Genomic DNA, 6,146 nt, shown 5'->3' on the forward strand with positions numbered 1-6,146 from the left:
TAGTGACTGTTGGGAGGTATGTATATGCTAGTGTAGGGACTGTTGGGGAGGTATGTATATGCTAGAGTAGGGACAGTTGGGAGGTATGTATATGCTAGTGTAGGGACAGTTGGGAGGTATGTATATGCTAGTGTAGGGACAGCTGGGAGGTATGTATACGCTAGTGTAGGGACAGTTGGGAGGTATGTATATGCTAGTGTAGGGACAGCTGGGAGGTATGTATACGCTAGTGTAGGGACTGTTGGGGAGGTATGTATATGCTAGTGTAGGGACAGTTGGGAGGTATGTATATGCTAGAGTAGGGACAGTTGGGAGGTATGTATATGCTAGTGTAGGGACAGTTGGGAGGTATGTACATGCTAGTGTAGGGACTGTTGGGGAGGTATGTACGTGCTAGTGTAGGGACAGTTGGGAGGTATGTACGTGCTAGTGTAGGGACAGTTGGGAGGTATGTACGTGCCAGTGTAGGGACAGTTGGGAGGTATGTACGTGCCAGTATAGGGACAGTTGGGAGGTATGTACGTGCCAGTGTAGGGACAGTTGGGAGGCATGTACGTGCTAGTGTAGGGACAGTTGGGAGGTATGTATATGCTAGTGTAGGGACAGTTGGGAGGTATGTATATGCTAGTGTAGGGACAGTTGGGAGGTATGTACATGCCAGTGTAGGGACAGTTGGGAGGTATGTAAATGCCAGTGTAGGGACAGCTGGGAGGTATGTATATGCTAGTGTAGTGACTGTTGGGAGGTATGTATATGCTAGTGTAGGGACTGTTGGGGAGGTATGTATATGCTAGAGTAGGGACAGTTGGGAGGTATGTATATGCTAGTGTAGGGACAGTTGGGAGGTATGTATATGCTAGTGTAGGGACAGCTGGGAGGTATGTATACGCTAGTGTAGGGACAGTTGGGAGGTATGTATACGCTAGTGTAGGGACAGCTGGGAGGTATGTATACGCTAGTGTAGGGACAGTTGGGAGGTATGTATACGCTAGTGTAGGGACTGTTGGGGAGGTATGTATATGCTAGTGTAGGGACAGTTGGGAGGTATGTATATGCTAGAGTAGGGACAGTTGGGAGGTATGTATATGCTAGTGTAGGGACAGTTGGGAGGTATGTACATGCTAGTGTAGGGACTGTTGGGGAGGTATGTACGTGCTAGTGTAGGGACAGTTGGGAGGTATGTACGTGCTAGTGTAGGGACAGTTGGGAGGTATGTACGTGCCAGTGTAGGGACAGTTGGGAGGTATGTACGTGCCAGTATAGGGACAGTTGGGAGGTATGTACGTGCCAGTGTAGGGACAGTTGGGAGGCATGTACGTGCTAGTGTAGGGACAGTTGGGAGGTATGTATATGCTAGTGTAGGGACAGTTGGGAGGTATGTATATGCTAGTGTAGGGACAGTTGGGAGGTATGTATATGCTAGTGTAGGGACAGTTGGGAGGTATGTATATGCTAGTGTAGGGACAGTTGGGAGGTATGTATATGCTAGTGTCGGGACAGTTGGGAGGTACTGTATGTATATGCCAGTGTAGGGACAGTTGGGAGGTATGTATATGCCAGTGTAGGGACAGTTGGGAGGTATGTATATGCCAGTGTAGGGACAGTTGGGAGGCGTGTATATGCTAGTGTAGGGACTATTGGGAGGCGTGTATATGCTAGTGTTGGGACAGTTGGGAGGCGTGTATATGCTAGTGTAGGGACAGTTGGGAGGTATGTATATGCTAGTGTAGGGACAGCTGGGAGGTATGTATATGCTAGTGTAGGGACAGCTGGGAGGTATGTATATGCTAGTGTAGGGACAGTTGGGAGGTATGTATATGCTAGTGTAGGGACAGTTGGGTGGTATGTATATGCTAGTGTAGGGGCAGTTGGGAGGTATGTATATGCTAGTGTAGAGACAGTTGGGAGGTATGTATATGCTAGAGTAGGGACAGTTGGGAGGTATGTACATGCTAGAGTAGGGACAGTTGGGAGGTATGTACGTGCTAGTGTAGGGACAGTTGGGACGTATGTACGTGCCAGTGTAGGGACAGTTGGGAGGTATGTACATGCTAGTGTAGGGACAGCTGGGAGGTATGTACGTGCTAGTGTAGGGACAGCTGGGAGGTATGTACGTGCTAGTGTAGGGACAGCTGGGAGGTATGTACGTGCTAGTGTAGGGACAGCTGGGAGGTATGTATATGCTAGTGTAGGGACAGTTGGGAGGTATGTATATGCCAGTGTAGGGACAGTTGGGAGGTATGTATATGCCAGTGTAGGGACAGTTGGGAGGTATGTATATGCTAGTGTAGGGACAGTTGGGGAGGTATGTATATGCTAGTGTAGGGACTGTTGGGAGGTATGTATATGCTAGTGTAGGGACAGTTGCGAGGTATGTATATGCTAGTGTTGGGACAGTTGGGAGGCATGTATATGCTAGTGTAGGGACAGTTGGGAGGTATGTATATGCTAGTGTAGGGACAGTTGGGGAGGTATGTATATGCTAGTGTAGGGACAGTTGGGAGGTATGTATATGCCAGTGTAGGGACAGTTGGGAGGTATGTATACGCCAGTGTAGGGACAGTTGGGAGGTATGTATACGCCAGTGTAGGGACAGTTGGGAGGTATGTATACGCCAGTGTAGGGACAGTTGGGAGGTATGTATACGCTAGTGTAGGGACAGTTGGGAGGTATGTATACGCCAGTGTAGGGACAGTTGGGAGGTATGTATACGCCAGTGTAGGGACAGTTGGGAGGTATGTATACGCCAGTGTAGGGACAGTTGGGAGGTATGTATACGCCAGTGTAGGGACAGTTGGGAGGTATGTATATGCTAGTGTAAGGACAGTTGGGAGGTATGTAAATGCCAGTGTAAGGACAGTTGGGAGGTATGTAAATGCCAGTGTAGGGACAGTTGGGAGGTATGTAAATGCCAGTGCAGGGACAGTTGGGAGGTATGTAAATGCCAGTGTAGGGACACTTGGGAGGTATGTATACGCTAGTGTAGGGACTGTTGGGAGGTATGTATACGCTAGTGTAGGGACTGTTGGGAGGTATGTATATGCTAGTGTAGGGACAGCTGGGAGGTCTGTATATGCTAGTGTAGGGACAGCTGGGAGGTATGTATATGCTAGTGTAGGGACAGCTGGGAGGTATGTATATGCTAGTGTAGGGACAGCTGGGAGGTATGTATATGCTAGTGTAGGGACAGCTGGGAGGTATGTATATGCTAGTGTAGGGACAGCTGGGAGGTATGTATATGCTAGTGTAGGGACAGTTGGGAGGTATGTATACGCTAGTGTAGGGACAGTTGGGAGGTACGTATACGCTAGTGTAGGGACAGTTGGGAGGTATGTATACGCTAGTGTAGGGACTGTTGGGAGGTATGTATACGCTAGTGTAGGGACAGTTGAGAGGTATGTATACGCTAGTGTAGGGACTGTTGGGAGGTATGTATATGCTAGTGTAGGGACAGCTAGGAGGTATGTATATGCTAGTGTAGGGACAGCTGGGAGGTATGTATATGCTAGTGTAGGGACAGTTGGGAGGTATGTATATGCTAGTGTAGGGACAGTTGGGAGGTATGTATATGCTAGTGTAGGGACTGTTGGGAGGTATGTAAATGCCAGTGTAGGGACAGTTGGGAGGTATGTATATGCTAGTGTAGGGACAGTTGGGAGGTATGTATACGCTAGTGTAGGGACAGTTGGGAGGTATGTATATGCTAGTGTAGGGACAGTTGGGAGGTATGTATACGCTAGTGTAGGGACAGTTGGGAGGTATGTATATGCTAGTGTAGGGACAGTTGGGAGGTATTTATATGCTAGTGTAGGGACAGTTGGGAGGTATGTAAATGCTAGTGTAGGGACAGTTGGGAGGTATGTATACGCTAGTGTAGGGACAGTTGGGAGGTATGTATACGCTAGTGTAGGGACAGTTGGGAGGTATGTAAATGCTAGTGTAGGGACAGTTGGGAGGTATGTATACGCTTGTGTAGGGACAGTTGGAAGGTATGTATACGCTAGTGTAGGGACAGTTGGGAGGTATGTATATGCTAGTGTAGGGACAGTTGGGAGGTATGTATACGCTAGTGTAGGGACAGTTGGGAGGTATGTATATGCCAGTGTAGGGACAGTTGGGAGGTATGTACTTGCCAGCACCGGCAATGAAAGAGAGGGGCTCCATCTGTATTGGATAATGACTTCAGCGTTTACTACTGTACTAACACCATTATGCCACATCCATATGCGTTATTTGCTCCTGGCATAAACATAGCGTAATAAGAAACTGCTACAGAGCTGATAGCATATGGAGATACTTTTACCCCAACATATACATAGAACTGTGGGGTAGATGTATGAAGCAGTGATAAGGGAGAAGTGGCCCATGGCAACTATTATAATCTAAATCTATGCCTTTTGAATCGTGAAGTAAGAACAAGTTGGTTTCAAATAAAATATCATGAAAAACTTGTGTCGACTTTTTGACCTGTCGACATTTTAAATGTCGCCATTTTTACCATGTTTTCATAATGAATGTCAGCATTTTGAACGTGTCAGTATTTTGACCGTCGGTCAATGGTAGTCGGTATTTTGACTGTCGGTATTCCATACACATACTGTATATACCTAACATGTACCTATGCATGCATGCAAAAGAGATAAAAGCTAAAAAATAACACAGCATACTGGGCGCAAGCTCATGACAGTGAGAAGGTAACACCAGGGGATTCAGTCTATTCGCATCCACGAGTATCGGGTCTGCTGGAGTGACAACTACCCAGCATTGAATACCAACAATACTGACGTGTCGACCCCGCGGGTGATAGTGCTGTATTCCACAGTACGGACGCCACCAACTAATATCGGGCATCCAACAGAGAGTGCTAAGCAAATGGTCTACTTACCTTGGATTACAAACTGTTCAGTATTACATCTCTGGACACTAACATCTTGCACAGCTCTGGACCCTTGTTGGGATTATAATTACTGGCATCCACACCATCCAATCAGGACTCGGTAATTATCTGATGCAGACTTTTTACTTTATTTTTATTTTTATTTAATTTTTTATTTTTTAGCTTTTATCTCTTTTGCATGCATGCATAGGTACATGTTATGTGTTTGTGAATTGTGATACTTGTATGTTGATTGTTGATTAGATGTAACAAGGGCCGCATAGGCCCGAGTGTAATTAAGAGCCTGTGAATTTGCAGAAGTTAAATAAAGTTGTAAACATCAAGATAAGGCCGGAGGCAAATAGTGAGTGGCAGTTAGATCTGCCCTATCGGGTGGCTGGGGGGCGGCAGCTTAGAGAGGGGTACTTATAGGAAAGCAGGCAGGAAGGACTTCCTCTTTGAGTCTGGATTTCTGCTGGGACAATCCTGTGTGACCAAGCGCAAGGACAAACGAAGCTAAGTATTTTCTACTTATCTGGTCCATCAGCTAGTTACTTTACCTCAAGATGTCAGGGCGTCCCAAGCGCAGCGCTCCCCCCCCCCGTTGGCTGGCGGACGCCGCCCGCCCCCTGATCACTGTAGCAGGGCGTGGGGGTGGTAAAACACCAGCCGCGGCCCAGTACATGGCGTCCACAGAGCACCAGCACGACTCTGTGCGCCCTCTCTCCCCGGCGCTGCAGCGCGGAATTGTTCCCCTGTCAGCAGTCAGTCCCAGCAGCAGCGGAGCATCCGTCGCGGGGATCGCGCGGTCCCCGGCGGCTGCCCGTTTTCATCACCAGGCCGAGTCTAGCGCGGCTGGTGATGTCAGCAACACGCCAACACGCGGGGGTACGCCAGGCACCTCGGCCGAGGCGCTGGCTGCCTCTGCAGTTCAAGCGGGGTCGCCCGGTACCAGGGTGGGGGTGCACACGGCGCAGGTTCACCGCGAGGAGGAGCAAGGGGGTACGAGTACACCTCCTCCAGCTCCTGGCTCCCCCGTTTATGCGCTGCCTTATGAGGGCAGCAGGGGGGCATCAACCCCTCCCGCAACTAGCGCCAGCCCTATGCAAGTCATTACAGGAGGCCCAGCAAGGCTGCCTGCAATACTCAGGGGGCCGCCCATAGTCACGCTGCAGGCCTCCCTGGCGCACACTGCAGAGCCTCTGCTGCCAGGCAGTTTCGCCCCGCAGACGGGAGCTTTTACTGGGGGGCAACCAGTGTTAACCCGCGG

Source organism: Crinia signifera, chromosome 7 (assembly GCF_055691185.1).
Source record: "Crinia signifera chromosome 7, ASM5569118v1, whole genome shotgun sequence".
Lineage (NCBI taxonomy): Eukaryota > Metazoa > Chordata > Amphibia > Anura > Myobatrachidae > Crinia > Crinia signifera.